This window comes from Balaenoptera borealis (genome assembly GCF_965194805.1).
Source record: "Balaenoptera borealis genome assembly, chromosome: 15".
Classification (NCBI taxonomy): Eukaryota; Metazoa; Chordata; class Mammalia; order Artiodactyla; family Balaenopteridae; genus Balaenoptera; species Balaenoptera borealis.
The window spans coordinates 16,261,513-16,280,785 of NC_138871.1; positions in this window are offsets into that span (position 1 = coordinate 16,261,513).

The following is a 19,273-nucleotide window of genomic DNA, read 5'->3' on the forward strand; positions in this document are numbered from 1 at the left end:
CTCTAATAATTTATTGGTTTTGTTTTCTTTCACACTCATGTCCTTATTTGCAGGACAAAATTTTCTTTTCCTTTGTTTCATTTTGTTTTATCTCTTCTTCTCTCCTTTGCTCCCTTCCCTTTCTCTTTTCCTTTCCTCTTCCTTTTTTTTGAAGGCACTGCTGGTGGTGCCCTCCAGGAGCATGATTTTAGCTGAAAATTAATGGTCCTTTCTTATCCATTAATTAAACAAATATTGACCCAGTATATATCACCTGTGATTCAAGATGGCCAGTATGACATGATACAGCATAAGGGATGAGCCACAGTGGCATGTAGAAATAGAAAAGTATTGCAGGATAGCAAAGCAAGAAGAGATTGTGAAATATGACTGGCATTACAAATAGCATACTTGTCTTTTGGGCTTAATGGCGCCACCACTACCTCTGATAACTAATATGAAATCCCTACTTTTATTATGTTTTTTTTTTCTATGTTATTTGTGAACTTCTCTCTTTACTTATATTTCTATTAATGATTTGTTACATTCTGTAAGATTTCTTCCATGTTGGGGATCCAGTTCTACTCAAATGGTTCAGAATTCCAATGACACTTCCAAATTTTGTTAGGTGGTTCCTATGACTTAAGTCAACCATGAACAATCACAGTTATTAATTGATTCCTGCATTGGCTAAACTGTAGCATCTGACTGGATGCTGTCTTAAAAGAATTATTCTTTCAGAATATTTTCTTCATTGTATCATTGCTAATTGCTTTTTTATTTATTTCACCATTTAAGTAATTATTCCCTTACTTAGTGAATATTTTTAAAAATAAATTTGGGAAGCAGTATAATGTGGTGGAATAAGTACTCAATAAGGATTGGCGATACCTGAGATTTAGTCTGTATCTGCTTTAAATTAGTGTATAAGTTTATTAGAACAGCCATAATGAAGTACCACAGACTGGGTAAACGACAGAAATTTATTTTCTCACAGTTCTAGAGGCTATAAGTTTAATCAGGGTTGTGACAGGGTTGGTTTCTTTAGAAGCTTCTCCTTCGCTTGTAGATAACCATCTTCTCCCAGGGTCTTTACATGGTGTTCTGTGTGTGTGTGTGGGTGGGTGGGTGGGTGTGGGTGTGTGTCCAACTTTCCTCTTATAAGGACATAAGTCATATTGGATTATGGTCTACTATAATGACCTCATTTTAACCTAATTACCTATTGAAAGAACCTATCACCAAATGTAGCCACATTCTGAAGGACTGGAAGATTATGGCTTCAACATATAAATTTTAGAGGGACAAAAATCAGCCCATAACAATAAGCTTTGGTAATTTTTTTGGCCTCAGTGAGTTTAGTTTTCTTTTCTCCTGTAAAACTGAGTACCAGTTTCTACCTGGTTTCACATCCTGAGAACTCTGATGATCTATGACTATATCAGTTATGTATCACATAACATGGGAAAATGCATTGTTGAAAAATAAATTTGATTTTGAATATATGCAACATGTTGACTTCGATGAGCATAATAATGGTAATAAAATTGAGATTTTAAATGCCTTCTGAGTCAATAAAAATAATTACATATAAAATATAATCATTAATTATTTGAAAATCAGAAATATATAGCTGATATTTGTGTACATACGGGGTGCAATTCTCTTGATGGTTTGTAATACATTTTCACATATTTATTTATTTTTGTCACAAATCTTGTGAGCTTGGAAGGACAGGCATTGTGTCTGTTCATTTTTACAGACAAGTTGAACAAAATTTAGTGATGTAATATCTAAGAGCTCACACTTAGTAAGCAGCAGAACTAAGACTCAGAGTTAATTGGATTTCAAAATTTGGGCTTTATCTGCCATACTATGCTCATTCTTTTGGGAAAATAAAAATAAAATAAAGAAAATTTTGAGCAAACAGTATTGTTTAAGCCCTAGACAAATGTAAATGGGATATCTACCAAAAAGTAGAAGGACTTTAGTTCGAGAAAAGAAATAAGACATCAAATTGATAGAATTGAGAAAAGATGGCGTTGCTCACTAGAACAAATAAATATAGAAAAATTATCTGTTTCTCTCAGCTCAGCAGTTAAAAAATTCTCAAAGAAAATTCAGTGTGGGAAATGAGAAAAAAGGAAAAGAACTTGAAATGAGGTCAGTAAATTTAATGTATGAGATTATAAATAAGAACTTTAATGTTAACCTAAATTACAATATAAATGAAAAGACTAAATCAACATATCTAGTTAGCTAAGATTTGCTGCAGGTAGACAAGGAAATCAGACAATCCCAAACTAAATCTCATGCTTATTATCTAGGGTACAGACAAAATGACTCTAAAATATTATTAAACTTTCTCCAACTGCAAAACTGTTTATCACATTTTGGTTTTATATATGTTGTGAGAAAAATTATTCCAAAAGCAATACCATAATCATTTCGTTTCTTATATCAATCTATTATCCATTTAAATACACCAACACTTAACCTTAGAATTGAATAATTAGCAATCATGTATTATCAAATTATAAACTGCTTTCTTGATTCATGGCACATTCTTTCCTTGCCTGTGTACATTCCTTCCTTCCCCTGTCAGTGATGGGTGTTCTAAATGGTTGTACCTTACATTGGTGCCTGTGTTTGCACTTGCTCCAGAAAAACATACCCTTATTTTTTAAGCAAACACTCATATAGTGCTTGTTAAATGTTAGACAGTAATCTTAATCTGTATCAATATTAACTCACTACAAATAATAACTCAGGAGTCTTCTTTCTCAGTTATTTTTAATAAAGACTTTAAGATCTCAACATATCAACCCAAGTCCCAAACAGCTGATCCAATTGATTTTCCAGCTTTCCTCCTTCCCCACCAGCATCAGACACAATACTGCGGATTGAATATTTAAGCATTTTATCATTCCCCAGTAAGTATTAGGTGGTAGGCAGTATAGTACAGTCAGTAAGTGCACGGCATGTTGGCTTTGGAGAGTTTGAGAGCTCTGCTCTATCATTTCCAGTGCCGTTGTCCTACTGCCTCTTCGTCATGAATTTTCTAATCAAGATATGAATGCGTACTGTCACAACCCAGACTGTTAGCAATAAATGAAGGCTGCCTCTGGTGGGGTAAGAATTAATGAATGGGCATACTCAAAATACAGGAAACATAGTGTCCCAATTTGAAATGGGATGTATGCCGGCAAGGAATCACATTCAAGGTAGTCAGCTAAGGCAGACAGGCAAGATGACTCATCAGGGAGCTGAAATGTGAGAAAATCATGTGAGCAGATCGCTGGACCCTTATCCTCCGATGAGTTCTGCTCTACTCCTTCTTTTCATGTCAGGGTCACCTCCCATTTTCCAGATTTCTTCCTTGCCTCCCCCACTTGAATACTTGTCTGCTACTTCTCCTATTCCCTTAGCAATCTTGCTCTTTGATACATCTAATTAAATAAGTTAATTTACTAAGTGACATTGGCAATTGATAGTAGCTCAATATCTACTATCCTTCTAGAGTGTATTTTAATACACATACGCAGACACAGGTGCACTTGTTCATATGCCATGTATATGTGAGGGATTGCCATCCCTTTACATGGGGCAGGACAAGCAGGCAGGAAGTAAAATCCTTTAGAAAGAAAGGTTTGCTTTTCTTCAGGAAGGCTCATATTCTATTGATTGGTACCGAGGGGTGCTTGTCTCATCCCAGTGATTGAACAGTGACTGGAAAGAAGTGGGACTGATAAAGGAGGGAACAGAGTGCCACTGGGAATGCAATAGACATGGCTGAAACTTTTCCAGCCAAGTAGAATTTCTGTAGATGTATTGATTTTTTTTCTTTTTGAAATACAATTTAAAAGGCTTCTCTCCATTTTGTGAGTGAGAACGTTTTTAAGCAAGGCTGTGGCAAAGACATGTTTATGGTTGATACTGTGTCATTTCCCAGTTTATGGTACTTGTTTGGGGAATATGTTTATATCCTTCCTCGTGCTGGCATTTACCAAGTAAAGATGCCACTTGGAAAGGGTGGTTTATCTTTTTGCACCATTATGTTTTGAACGACTTTCAGGTTACAAGAAGCCTTTGAAATTAGCGCCCATGATTTTAAGATTAATAACAGTAATTACAGGGCTCTGTTATAGCAGAAAAAAGATGTAGCTTGCCTGTGAGATTAAATATGAAAGGTCCCTGGTCCAAGGGAATAATAAAAGCTTGTATTTTTTCTGCAAGGACACCACCAGAGTGGTGGTGGTGAGAGTTAAGCTTTTTTTCTGAAGCTATGGTGATACTCCGCAACCTGGCCCTGAAGACCAATTCAGGTCATAATCACTTTTGTTTGATCCTTTTTTTCTGTAATGCCAACACTCATCTGGGAAATTAGGATTGTTTTGAGCCTTTCTCCCCAGCCACATGCTTCAAAGTTCGCAGTGATTTAAAATGTTCACTGCAGTAGCAGCATCTGACAGACCTGCCATCTGGTTAAGCAGCAGTGACAGCGACAGTCATTTCTCTTGATGATGAGTGGCCAGAGTTGGACAGAGACTGGAGAGTTTGGGGAAATAAGAACTGTCCCCCAAAAAATCCTTTAAGCATTTATAATGACAGAAAATGGCAAAGTTAAAAGCAACTCTAATGATTTTCTCACATTAACTTGACTTTTTAAGGGGTCTGTTGGGAAGTAGGAAGGGAAAAGGTAAGATAAAATAAAAGGAGGTGGAAAAAAATATTGGGAAGTGAGCTAGAATGGAGTGGATGAAGAGGCAAGGACATAGGAAAAGATAGGGAAAGAGGTAAAGAATGATGTGGAAGAACAGAAGGGTGGAAAATGAGAAAGGGAAAAAGAAAAGGTGAAAGGAAAGATGAATAAATTGACAGGAAGGAGAAGTGGGGATGGCTAGTAGCACTGATGACAGAAAGAAGAGTAATGAAGAGGGAATACAAAGGAAGGGATAGAGAGAAGTGGCACAGAAATGCGATTCCTGTCTCTATTCCATCATCCTTTTTACTCAAAAGAAGGATTTGGAATTCAAGCTCAAATATAGAATCTCAGGGTTGTATCAACCATGCTCTTTAATAAGAAAAGATACATTTAGAAATATGGAAACAAAAAGGCCATGCTGGAAACCATTCCTCAGGACACACAAGAAAGATAACAATGCCAAGTCTTAAGTATGACAGGGCATCAGGAAGCTCATATTTGGAAGGTCATGTAGGATACTAAGTGCTGGAGAGTATGTGTCCTCAGGAGACTCTAAAGTCTTCCATGGGGGCTTCTGCATGAACATCATCTGGTGAACTGCATCTCCCTACTCTGTCCTCATCCTTCTCATCAATCACCAATTGTATCTTCAATTTCTTTGCCTTCCCCTTGTCACTTTTGTATCTGCAGTAGATTAAATTATGGTTCCCAGTTCCTCACCCTACCTGTATCCAGACCTTTTTTCCATGTGATTTTTCAATTCTTCCCAGCAGAGACAGGATATGCACATTTCTAAGCTTTGACTTTGGGTTTGGCTGCGTAACTGCTCTGGACTAATCAGATGTTGGCAGATATGATGCAAATGGTGTCTTCAGATATACTTACATGATTGGATCTTCTCTCTCGTGCTTCTGCTATTGCCAGGAGAAAAACATGCCCACGTGTCCTTCAGGTTCTCAAAGAATGAAACACGTAAGGAGCAAACCTGAAGTAAACTGATGCCAGGGAACCAAGCCAAGCAGAGCACGGCCAAGTTCAGCAGAACTACTCCAGCTAAACCACAGTTACATGATCAGGAGATAATGTTCATTGTTTAAAGACAACAATGAAATTTTAGAGTTGGTTTTTACAATATGTTTTTCTTTTTTTTTAATTTTTTAAAGTTATTTAGTTATATTTTTAAATGTTGTCTTGACTTAGTTTTCAGGCCCTGGCTAGGGGCCAGTCAGTTCCTCTTCCTTCTCAACAAGGATGGGAAATTCGTCTGTAGCCTATTGATTTGTTAATTCACTTGATCATTTGATCATTTTTGATACCTACTGTATACTTGGCAGTGTGTAAGTCCCTGTGACAGTAACAAAGATATATAAGACATGTACAAGGCCATTAAGAACTTCTTATTCCAGTAAAAGAGATGAGACATTGTTATAAATAATTATTAGTCAACATATCACAAAGAATAAGCCATGAGAAATCCAATTTTATGAAACCCAGAGTTCTATGGTCAAATTAGTTTAGAAAATTACACACCATACTCCTCACTCACCCTTGAAACTCCTCTGAGTACTCTAAGGATCCTATGTAACTAGGATCCATTTCATGGGTAAGAAATTAATGTTTATTGTTTTATCTATTTTTCCCCACATAACCCCTATGACAACTTGTGAGAATATTGTTGCATGGATCAAATTTTGTAAAATATTTCTGTAAGTAAAGGTATAAAGTAATAAGCAGCATAGGAGAGCAATCAATAAAGTGAAGTGCCATATTCACAGGGTACAGAGAAGGGAAAAAATATTTCTTTCTGAAACAAGGAAATAGAAGATTATGGAAAGAGCCACATTAGAGCAAGTTTTGAAGTGTGACTAAGGACTGCAGAAGTAAAAATTGACTGGAGGAGTGTCTGAATTAAAAGGAGAAAGGTTTAGAAGGTCTGTGTGGTCCAGAATATTGATCTTTATATACAAAAAAGAATTTGATTTATTTTGCCTGACTCTTGAGCAGCAGCAATGACACAGATTATTTTTGTTATCAAATATGAGGACATTCTAAGGAACAAAATAGAATGTAAACAGAGTAGGTATAAGGTTTCCCGCTCTTGGAAGTATTTCAGTGGAGGCCAGACAATGGGATAAACACACATACAGATTTGTGTGTCGAATAATTGGTGAGATGCATAGACCCCTGAGGATAGTTAACTCAGAGTCAGTCTTTAAGTCTATGAGTTAACATATTACTCTGTCAGCTTTGCGGAGCTACTGAAGACTTTGAGCAGAAAGACTTAAGGCACAAACTGTGTTTGGGGAGGTAAATCTTGCAGACCTGCGTAGGATGTATCAGCAAAAAGCAGTAAAGTGACAAGGAGGCCACTTACAAAGAATCATGTACAAGCACAAAGATCATGCCCTTTTCCACCAACAAAGATGCCATTCAAATTCCTCCTCCCACCTTCCACAGAAGAGGGGACCTTCTTTATAGAACTGGGAGGAAAGATGGACTTTAGTTCATTTGTCTGGTCTTCTGTGAAATTAAATCTGAGATTTACCATGGGGTATGGTAGTGAAAAGGTGGATAATAATTTAGGCTTTGCAACTGATATAACTTTTTAGCCTCACAAAATATTGACATAAAATTATTGATAAAGTTTATCAAGATACTTAAAGGACATTTCTCATTTTGTATACTATTGGGTAATAAAACCACTTATGCAAATATAGAACATTTGTGGAGAAGTCAGAACATTAGTAACATAAAGTATGCCTCAATCTCTGTGAAACTTAATTTCCTTTTTTTGAAAAAAAAAATCTTGATAATTATATATCCCTCCAAATAGTAGTTATCATTTATTGAATGACTACCAAGTATTAGACACTGCGTATGATGCCTACTATTTATTATTACATTCAAATATTAAGGTAATAACAATGATAAAGGTTTAAAGTTAAGCTAAAATTTAGGTGGCATTACAAAAAGTAAAGCTCTCCTGACGTGGCTGAGAGAGAACTGCAGACCAATTGCAGAATAGGACTCAGGGCACCATTTTATTAATGGTTCTTAAAAGGATAAAAACTAATTCTAGACTCTTTGGTAAAAATAGGACTAAGATACTGCTTTCCCTGCTCTAATGCTTCCCTATGCCTATATATACATGTCTAGCAAGAAGCTTGTACTAAGTTAACCCCTTGTACCAACTTATGTTACCAGCCAGAGTGTCATTTGTTTACCAGCTATAGGGTGATGGTGTAGTAAGTTTCTTTATATAGTCATTGGTTTAAGAAATTTCCAACCAAACTCTCTCAACCCACGTTCTTCAAAGAATAGCTTCTCTGAGCTCTTAGTTGGGGTAGGAGGGATTTTCCATTAAACCATACTAAACAGAGGGCCAATCATACATATAACCTTATGGATATTAACTTCCAAATATAAAGAAGAAAATTAATTATTTGTCATATTCTCTACTTGATAACCCCTATTCAACATCTACTATGTGCCAGGAAGTGCAATTGGGTGTAGCACCCATAGAAATCAGGAAAATCATGGTGTCATGTACCTGAGGAATAGTCAGACAAGAAAACTCTCATGTAGTAAGAGAGTGACTAGCTGTCACAGTTAGTCATGAGTGACAGCTAGTCACTCATGACTAGCTGCCATCTAGTCAAACATTTTAATTTTACAGATAAAAAGACCATAGAGCAAAGAAGGCCACTGACTTGTCAAACTGACATGAGATACCAGTGGTGCAACTAAAATTAAAACCTTAGTCAACTAACATCTGGACCAGAGCTAACTGAACTCTAAATCTCAAGGTACATATTAATTCATCTCTCTTATCCTTTGCCTTTGCTTTTGTTTGAAAACCTCTGACCTTTGTGTTCCCCACTAAACTGATTCTCATTTATCCTCATGATTTCACTGCCATATCCCTGATCAGTCCCTTGTGCTCTTTTCTCCATCTCATTCGAGCCCTTAGGGTTTCCTGCGGATCCATTAGCTTGATCACTGTGTTTCACGACCACCTCCAGCTGATTAGGTTCACTCTTGCCAAGCTGTCATTGTTCCTGAGTTGATTGCAGATAATACTGCCTCCTCTTTTTGTAGAAGTGAGAATAACATACTTTCAATAATAATTAGCTTCTTCACATTTTTCTTCCTTAGCTATGTAGCCTCTGACACTTACCAGTCCTCTGTGATTATAAACACATTATTTTCACATCTATTACTGCTTCCTTGGATAATGTTTCAGCACTGAAAAGAAATCCCACTGTACACATTTCCACTTCTGATGGAGTTCTTTATCCTGGAATTGATGTAACTTCCTTTTCAGTACTAAGAATGTCTGCATGTTCACTCACTACCTTTACCAGGATCACCTGATCTTTCTTCCAGTTTAACCAAGCCTATTGTTCAGTATTGTTTAATAGTCAAGGATGTAATAGAGACTGTGTCAAGATTGAAACATTTTTTTCAGAATATTTCATAATTATATTCTTTTTCTCTTTACTTTCCACTCACTTTCATGAAATCTCACTTATCAGACTGCCAGTGCAAAGCAATTACTTAATTTCTTCCTTTGGGCCTTCACGCAACACACACCTATTACCAGGAACTCTAGTATTTAGTGTGGACAAAGAGATAGAAGACATATTCCCTGCATTCAAGTTTGTGGGGAAGTCAGACAAGTAAATCGACAGTAACTGCAATGTGGTACATGGTATGATGGAATTAAAGACAGAGTGTTATAGTGAAAAGGAAGAGCGATAACAGATAGTTGAATCCTTCCTGCGGTGGGAGAATGAAAGCCTTCACAAAGTAATCGATGGTTAAACTGAGTGTTGAGTATTGAAAGAAAAGAAAGAGTAATTGACAGAGAGGGAATATTATTCCATTTGCAGCTGGGGAGATTGAAGTGTAAATAAAACATTGTCATTCTCAAAAACATAGGGTCAAGAGTCTAAGAGATAGAGTGTAGAGAAAACACACAACACACTCAAAGGAAGTTGGATATATTCTGTGAAATTTTTAAGCATCCCAATTCTACTTGAGATTTCAGTGTACCATTTCCTTTTCTTCTCCTTTAAGATTATTGGTGAAGAATTAAATTTTGTAATATTTTAAGCATTTTATTTGATACAAAAACTTAGAGGAGGTTAGAGAAGTTAATAAAACATATTTAAGAGGTTTTTGTTTTATGGGTAAGAGGGAATCACTGAAGATATTTGAGAAAGACAATTGTTATATTGATGAAAGGTATACTTAGTGAAGTTATTCTGGCAACAATATTAGGATACAATTACACAACAGCAACAGTTTGGAGAAAGTGATAATAGTTTGTCAGTGAGACAAGCCAAGACTAACATTTTAACAAGATTAAAAGTCAAAACCTAAATCAGAAAGGAAATTTAAGTAAGAGATCAGGATGGCCAATTGAATGAAAATAAAAGATCATTCTGAATTATTAAATATGAGTGAATTCAGAAAATGTTATTGTTATTCCCTAGTGCTCAATAATATTTTGTTTGTGAATTGGAACATCTAGATATGATATGAACTCAAATACAAACTTTAAAATGCACACAGTGGCCTCACCAACCAAATTGAAAAACCAAATTTATAAAATGGAGAAGGGGTGTCCTGAAACTGTCTTGGGAATTTGGGAAAGATGCTTTCCTCATACAACGTTTTTGAAACATTTTCGATTAAATATAATGTTAATGGGACACTATTGAAAGAAGATACCAAGAGTTGACATTGACATAAAACATGACCAGGAATTAAAGGGAAGTGTCCATTTTGGTGCACTCCTCTTCAAAATTGGGGGAAGAAATGGAAATATAAGCAGGAAAGAGCAACGACAGTTCCTAGCACTTGGACATGTCTATGCGGCAACAGCTTAGAAACATTAGGAAGTAATAACATTGGAAAAACTGAGATTTCCGTTTGTGAGTGAAAGAAGTAAAGACTAGTCAGTGTACCTGGAAATAGTCACTAAACAGGTGGGCAGCATCAGTGGGAATCTCTTGGCATTGCCAAAATGTGTCTAAGAGATAGATTGTAGAGGATTGTTCCATTCCTCTGGCATGGAACAGAGGCCAAATTAAAAGGATATTTGGCCCCTAGTGCAGTTCTTTTATCAAAAACAGGTAAGACACTACAGTGGAAAGAGTATTATTTCTAGCATTTACCAAGGACCTGGCTCTCTCCTAACTTCCCTTAGGCTACTGGATCACTGAATTGTTTATTTAAATTTCTAACAGCCTGCCCACCTATTTGAGATATGAGATGAATGTTTTTATAGCAACAAAATGGAAAGGGAGGGGATCCCAGGAGAATACAACCACCTTATTTTCTTAGCAAAGGTTTAACCCAATTAAGGATGATTTGAGAAAGTGAAAGGGAGCAGGAGAGCAAGAGGAGAATAGAAGCAGTGTATGAATTAAAAAAAGAATCTGCATTCAAAAAAAGCAGAATATGGATTCTAAAAATGCAGAAAAATACACATCTATTTTAAAAAATAATCTCTATAAAAGAAATACGATTAGAACCATATTCTAAGATATTCAAAATGACTGAAAAATGTGCAGTATATGGCATAAGAAATAAAGATGAGGTAACATAGTAGTCAAGATTTTTGGTTGCATTTTAATGTTATCCATTACAAAAGAGCTTAAACTAAGTAGAACATTTATTGGCTAGCCCTACTTTTAACTCCAGAGAAGACTAAATGCAGTCATAGCTGGGTCTAGATGCTCAAATAATGCCCTAAGAATAGAAGGCATTCTCAACTCTCCTTCTCTAGGCTTTACCTTGCTGGTTTTCATCCTTTTGCAGATTCTCCTCAAATGATGTTCCTCAGCAACCACAGTTAAAAGCTATTTCTGTAATAATCCCAGTAAAAACCGTCCTTGACTGAGATTTTATATTTCCACTGGATCACGTGGAATATACACGGGAAGAACAGTCAAGTCTCTAACACACCCAGCTCTATGAATGGGGATAGGCTCTGCCCCATCCATAACCCCAGAAATGAAACTGAAGTAATGGTCATTCTGCAATGGAAGATCAAGGCACTGTTATCAGACAAAGGTAGAAAGCATACCAGGCAGAAGACAATACCAGTTTTCAGTATATTCCATGCCTTCCTTGGTAACACAAAGATTAAATGCCCTTGTTTCCATAAGGCTCATTTAAAAATAACATCTAAAATGATATAACTACTTCACATACCACTAAAGCTCTACTCACCTTATCTTCTCAAAGAGACAATACTATTTTTTGTACAAATCCAAGTCCATGATCTTTGAATGATGTGCTTTGTTCATTTTCCTATATCTAGACCAGATGGGGAGTAAAAACAATCATAATTTAAAAGAAAAAGGAAAACTCATTTAGAAAAGACGTGAAGAGTGTAAGAGTTTAATGATCTATAATATTCACCAGCTTCTTTAGCCAAGTTTGGGCTTCTTTCAAAATGCAATGATCTGAATTGTCAGAGATTTTGTAGTGACGATTAAGAATGCAATCTGACTTCCGTTATCATGGAGATATCTTATCCCCATTGCCATCAATGAACCCATTTCTGTAACTGCATCTCCTGACATCAACCCTGGTTTACAGAGGGCCACCACTACTAAGATGTGATTTTGGTGCCCTCGGCAGTGTAAGCTTGCCACCTTAGTAAATGGAGTATCTTCAGTGTCTTTTCACGTGGGTGGGTTTTCTGGAGACATGCAGTGTTGTCACTCTAGCATGTCACTTCTCTGAGCCTCTTAATCTCCTTCTTCATCTTCTATCACAGCAGTCCTGGAATTACCACTTCACTGAGAATGGGTTTTCAAAAACTGTTCTAGCAGCACTTTAACCACCAACTCTCAGTCCTTATCTGGATGTTAAATGTAGATCATAATATAATGTTAGCATATCAACGATTTCTTACTAAGTCTAGTCTTTGACAGGGATAAATGAGATACTGCAGACGTATCCCAGAGGGTTCAGGTGAATCTCATTGTTCTTGAGTGCATCAACCCAGATGTTTGCATCCAGCCCTAGTCTCAAGGTTCCACTCCTAACCAGCCATGGTCCTGACCTTGGCATATCAGACATGCTGGCATGGATAATTCAATCTTCTCTAATGTACTATTGCCCTTATAATTCAGTTCAAGGTCTCAGTTTTTTCTGGCCCATAAGTTCAGAATATGAGGTTCTTGATGTGCTGCCTAGGAGTCCCTCTGACTTTCATATCTAACCTTAAATCTGTGATTCATCACCCTCAGCCTTTCGTTGTCTTTTTCCAGTGCATCAATTGCAGGCTGCAATAGACAACTTCCTTTTAAACCTCCCAGTAGCCTGTGACATTACAGCAATTCCTACGAGCCATAGGTTACCTGTAGTGGACTTAACATTAGTAGTAGGGTTTTCTTTGTCCCCTGGACAGCTCTGAAGTCCTCTTTTAGGACTCTTTTCTTAGGCCATTCCTAACTACAATTGCTAGCACACAGATTTCTTCTATTAGTTTAGTCTGTAACAAAACAACAAAAAAGTGTGTGTGGGTGCATGGCTTCACTCATCATTTCAACAAATATTATCCTGCTTCCACTATAACCCAGCACCCACAGATGCCAGCAATACATAGATTTATAAATCCATTGTTCTTACTATTGTGAGTCCCCAGTTTAATGTGAGAGATATCATGTAAAATGATAATGATAGCACAATGTGAAAATGAAGAACCATATAATTTTACCTGAAGAAAGTATGTTAGTGTTGTTAAAAGGACATGTTGAGCTGGATAGTAGAGAAAACATATGTTCCAGGCATACCTGGCAGGTAAGATATTGCAGAGACAGGAAACAAGAATACAAAATATGGTCACATGAAACAGTCTTGTTTTAATTAACTAAACATAATTAAAGTAACTCTGATGTGAGAACACTTAGCGGCCATGTAAAGAAAGAGTTTATTCATTCTTTTTGCGTTTTTTTAATTGAGGTAAAATTCATACTACATTAAATTAATGTGCTATTTTAGAGTGGTTAATTTAAATGAATTAAAGTTGATTTTAAAGTTTTTAAAGTTAATTTTATTTATTTATTTATTTTTAAAGTTTATTTTTATTTATTTATTTATACATCTTTATTGGAGTATAATTGCTTCACAACGTTGTGTTAGTTTCTGTTGTACAACAAAGTGAAGCATCCATATGCATACATATATCCTCATATCCTCTCCCTCTTGAGCCTCCCTCCCACCCTCCCTGTCCCACCCCTCTACGTCATGGCAAAGTACTCAGCTGATCTCCCTGTGCTATGCAGCTGCTTCCCACTAGCTATCTATTTTACATTTGGTAGTGTATATATGTCGATGCTACTCTCACTTCGCCCCAGCTTCCCCCTCGCCCCATTGTGTCATCAAGTCCATTCTCTAACTCTACATATTTATTCCTGCCCTGACACTAGGTTCATCAGTACCATTTATTTTTTTAGATTCTATATATATGCGTTAGCATACGGTATTTGTTTTTCTCTTTCTGACTTACTTCACTCTGTATGACAGACTCTAGGTCCATCCACCTCACTACAAATAACTCAGTTTCTTTTCTTTTTATGGCTGAGTAATATTCCATTGTATATATGTGCCACATCTTCTTTATCCATTCATCTCTCAATGGACACTTAGGTTGCTTCCATGTCCTTGCTATTGTAAATAGTGCTGCAATGAACTACATGTCTCTTTTTGAATTATGGTTTTCTCAGGGTATAGGCCCAGTAGTGGGATTGCTGGGTCATATGGTAGTTCTATTTTTAGACTTTCAAGGAACCTCCATGCTCTTCTCCATAGTGATTGTATCAATTAACATTCCCACCAACAGGGCAGGAGGGTTCCCTTTTCACCACACCCTCTCCAGCATTTATTATCTCTAGATTTTTTGATAATGGCCATTCTGAATAGTGTGAGGTGATACCTCATTGTAGTTATGATTTGCATTTCTCTAATGATTAGTGATGCTGAGCATATTTTCATAGGCCTCTTGGCCATATGTATGCCTTCTTTGGTGAAATGTCTATTTAGGTCTTCCGTCCATTTTTTAATTGGGTTGTTTGTTTTTTTATACTGAGCTCCATGAGCTGTTTGTGTATTGTGGAGATTAATCCTTTGTCCGTTGTTTCATTTGCAAATATTTTCTCCAATTCTGAGGGTTGTCTTTTCATCTTGCTTATGGTTTCCTTTGCTGTGCAAAAGTTTTTAAATTTCTTTAGGTACCATTTTTTAATTTTTGTTTTTATTTTCATTACTCTAGGTGGTGGGTCAAAAATGATCTTGCTGTGGTTTATATCAAAGAGTGTTTTTCCTATGTTTTCCTCTAAGAATTTTATAGTGTCTGGTCTTACATTTAGGTCTTTAAGGCATTCTGAGTTTATTTTTGTGTATGGGTTAGGTAGTGTTCTAATTTCATTCTTTTACATGTAGCTGTCCAGTTTTTCCAGCACCACTTATTGAAGAGGCTGTCTTTTCTCCATTGTATGTTCTTGCCTCCTTTGTTTTAAATTAGGTGCCCATATGTGCATGGGTTTATCTCTGGGCTTTCTATCCTGGTCCATTGATCTATATTACTGTTTTTGTGCCAGTACCATACTGTCTTGATTACTGTAGTTTTGTAGTATAGTTTGAAGTCAGGAAGCCTGATTCCTCCAGCTCTGTTTTTCTTTCTCAAGATTGTTTTTGTGTTTCCATACAACTGTAAAATTTTTTGTTCTAATTCTGTGAAGAATGCCGTAGGTAGTTTGATAGGGATTGCATTGAATCTGTAGATTGCTTTGGGTAGTATAGTCATTTTCACAATATTGATTCTTCCAGTCAAGAACATGGTATATTTCTCCATCTGTTTATGTCATGTTTGATTTTTTCATCAGTGTTTTACAGTTTTCTGAGTACAAGTCTTTCACCTCCTTAGGTAGGTTTATTCCTAGGTATTTTATTCATTTTGTTGCAATGGTAAATGGGATTGTTTCCTTAATTTCTCTTTCTGATTTTTCATTGTTAGTGTATAGAAATGCCAGAGATTTCTGTGCATTAATTTTGTACCCTGCAAACTTACCAAATTCATTGATTAGTTCTAGCAGTTTTCTGGTGGCATCTTTAGGATTTTCTATGTATAGTATCATGTCATCTGCAAACAGTGACAGTTTTACTTCTTCTTTTCCAATTTGTATTCCTTTAATTTCTTTTTCTTCTCTGATTGCCATGGCTAGGACTTCTAAAACTATGTTGAATAAGAGTGGCAAGAGTGGACATCCTTGTCTTGTAACTGATCTTAGAGGAAATGCTTTCAGTTTTTCACCATTGATTATGATGTTTGCTGTGAGTTTGTCATATATGGACTTTATTATGTTGAGGTAGGTTCCATCTATGCCCGTTTTCTGGAGAGTTTTTCTTATAAATGGGTGTTAAATTTTGTCAAAACTTTTTCTGCATCTTTTGAAATTATCATATGGTTTTATTCCTTAATTTGTAAATATAGTGTATCAGATTGATTGATTTGTGTATATTGAAGAATCCTTGTGTTCCTGGGATAAATCCCACTTGACCATGGTGTATGATCCTTTTAATATGATGTTGGATTCTGTTTGCTAGTATTTTGCTGAGGATTTTTGCATCTATGCTCATCATTGATATTGGTCTATAATTTTCTTTTTTTGTGATATCTTTTTCTGGTTTTGGTATCAGGGTGATGGTAGCTTTGTAGAATAAATTTGGGAGTGTTCCTCCCTCTGCAATTTTTTGGAAGAGGTTAAGAACAATCAGTATTAGTTCTTCTCTAAATGTTTGATAGAATTCACCTGTGAAGCCATCTGGTCCTGGACTTTTCTTTGTTGGAAGAGTGTTAATTACAGTTTCAACTTCATTACTTTTGATAGGTCTGTTTATGTTTTCTAATTCTTCCTGGATCAGTCTTGGAAAATTGTACTTTTCCAAGAATTTGTCCATTTCTTTGTGGTTGTCCATTTTATTGACATATAGTTGTTTGTAGTAGTCTCTTATAATCCGTTGTATTTCTGCGGTGTCATTTGTGATTTTTCTTTTTCATTTCTAATTTTATTGATTTGTGTCTTCTCACTTTTTTTCGTGATGAGTCTGGCTAAGGGTTTATCAATTTTGTTTATCTACTCAAAGAACCAACTTTTAGTTTTATTGATCTTTGCTATTGTTTTCTTCAGTTCTATTTCATTTATTTCTGCTCTGAACATTATGATTTCTTTCCTTCCACTAAGTTTGGGTCTTCTTTGTTCTTTCTCTAGTTGTAGGGTGTTGGGTTAGATTGTTTATTTGAGATTTGTCTTGTTTCTTGAGGTAAGTTTGAATTGCTCTAAACTTCCCTCTTAGAACTACTTTTGTTGCATCCTGAAGGTTTTTGGTTCTTATGTTTTCATTGCCATTTGTTTTTATGCATGTTTTTAAGTTCTTCAGTGATCTCTTGGGTTTTAGTAATGCACTGCTTAGCATCCTTTTATTTGTGTTTTTTACAGTTGTTTTCCTGTAATTGATTTCCAGTCTCATAGTGTGTGGTAAGAAAAGATGCTTGATACAATTTCAATTTTCCTAAATTTCCTGAGGCTTGATTTGTGACCCAAGTTGTGATCTATCCTGGAGAATATTCCATGTGCACTTGAGGAGAAAGTGTATTCTGCCAGTTTCGGGTGGAATGTTCTATAAATATCAGTTAAATCTATCTGGTCTCTTGTGTCATTTAAAACTTGTGTTTTCTTATTTGTTTTCTGTTTGAATGATCTGTCCATTGGTGTAAGTGGGGTGTTAAAGTCACCTATTATTATTGTGTTACTGTCAATTTCCCCTTTTATGGCTGTTAGCATTTGCCTTATGGATTGGGGTGCTCCTATGTTGGGTGCATAGATATTTACATTTGTTATATCTTCTTGGATTGATCTGTTGATCGTTATATAGTGTCCTTCCTTGTCTCTTGTAATAGTCTTTAGTTTAAAGTTTATTTTGTCTCATATGAGTATTGCTACTCCAACTTTCTTTTGATTTCCATTTGCATGGTATATCCCCTCACTTTCAGTCTGTATGTATACCTAGGTCTGAAGTGGGTCTCTTGTGGACAACATATATATGGGTCTTGTTTGTGTATCCATTCAGCCAGTCTGTGTCTCTTGGTTGGGGCATTTAATCCATTTACATTTAAGGTCATCATTGATGTGTATGTTCCTATTACCATTTTCTTAATTGTTTTGGGTTTGTTTTTGTAAGTCTTTTCCTTCTCTTGTATTTCCTGCTTAGAGAAGTTCCTTTAGCATTTGTTGTAAAGCTGGTTTGGTGGTGCTGAATGCTGTTAACTTTTGCTTGCCTGTAAGACTTTTGATTTCTCTGTCGAATCTGAATGAGATCTTTGCTGGTTAGAGTAATCTTGGTTGTAGGTTTTTCCCTTGCATCACTTTAAATATATCTTGCCACTTCCTTCTGGCCTGTAGAGTTTCTGGAAGTGCCCTCGAGGACTGGAGGAGTGGGAGAGGAGTGGAAGGCATTTTCTCTGCCCACTCAGGCCCGAGAAGCCTGCTGGACTCCCAGACTGGTTCCCCTGCCCTCTGAGACCAGAGGCAAGACTGGGCCTCTTCTGTTCTGTTGAGCCTAAACCCCACTCCCTACCCGCCAGGGCCTTTTCCAGCCCTACAAGTCCTAAGCATAGGCCTCACCCACTGCCTAAACCCCACCCATGCCTAAGCCCTGCCCTCCACAGCAAAGGTCTTTTCTGCTTTTTTTTTTTTTAAGTTAATTTTAAAATGAACAAATCTGTGGCACCACCTCTGTCTAGCTCTAAAATATTTCCATCACTCCAAAATATAACTCCATATCCATGAAATCCCCCATTCCCCCTTTCCCCAATCCCTAGAAGCCACCAATCTTCTTTTGGTTTCTATGGATTTACCTATTATGTACATTTCATATAAATGGAATTATATAATATGTGACGTTTTGTGTCTAGCCTCTTTCACTTAGAATAATGTTTTCAAGGTGAATCCATATTGTAGCGTGTATCATTCCTTTTTATGGTTAAATAATACTCCATTGTGGGTATATACCACATTTTGTTTTTCCATTTATACTTTGATGGCCATCAATGTGTGCTTTATGTATAAGTATTAGGTTGAGTCCCCATTTTCAATTATTTTTGGTGTATACCTGGAAGCGAAATTGCTGGGTCATATGGTAATTCTCTGTCTTCCTTTTTGAGAAGCTGCCAAACTATTTTCCACAGAGCTAAACCATTTTACACTCCCAGTTGGGATTCATTTTGACCAAATGTAAAAGAAAACTTGAAAAAAGTATCTTTAATGATAGAGAAATATATTTTTTCTCTTATAAAAATTACTGTGGTACATCTGGGGTTCAGATAACATTCTCCTATTTTAGCAATCAGGCTTCTTCTATTTCAGAGGTCAACAAACTATTGCCTGCAGTTCCATTTATCTGTCAGTTAAATTTTACTGGTACCTAGCCATTCCCGTTCTTTTACATACTTTTTAAAGGAGCTTAGGTATTACATGGCAGAGTTGAAGAGACACAAAAACAGAATGG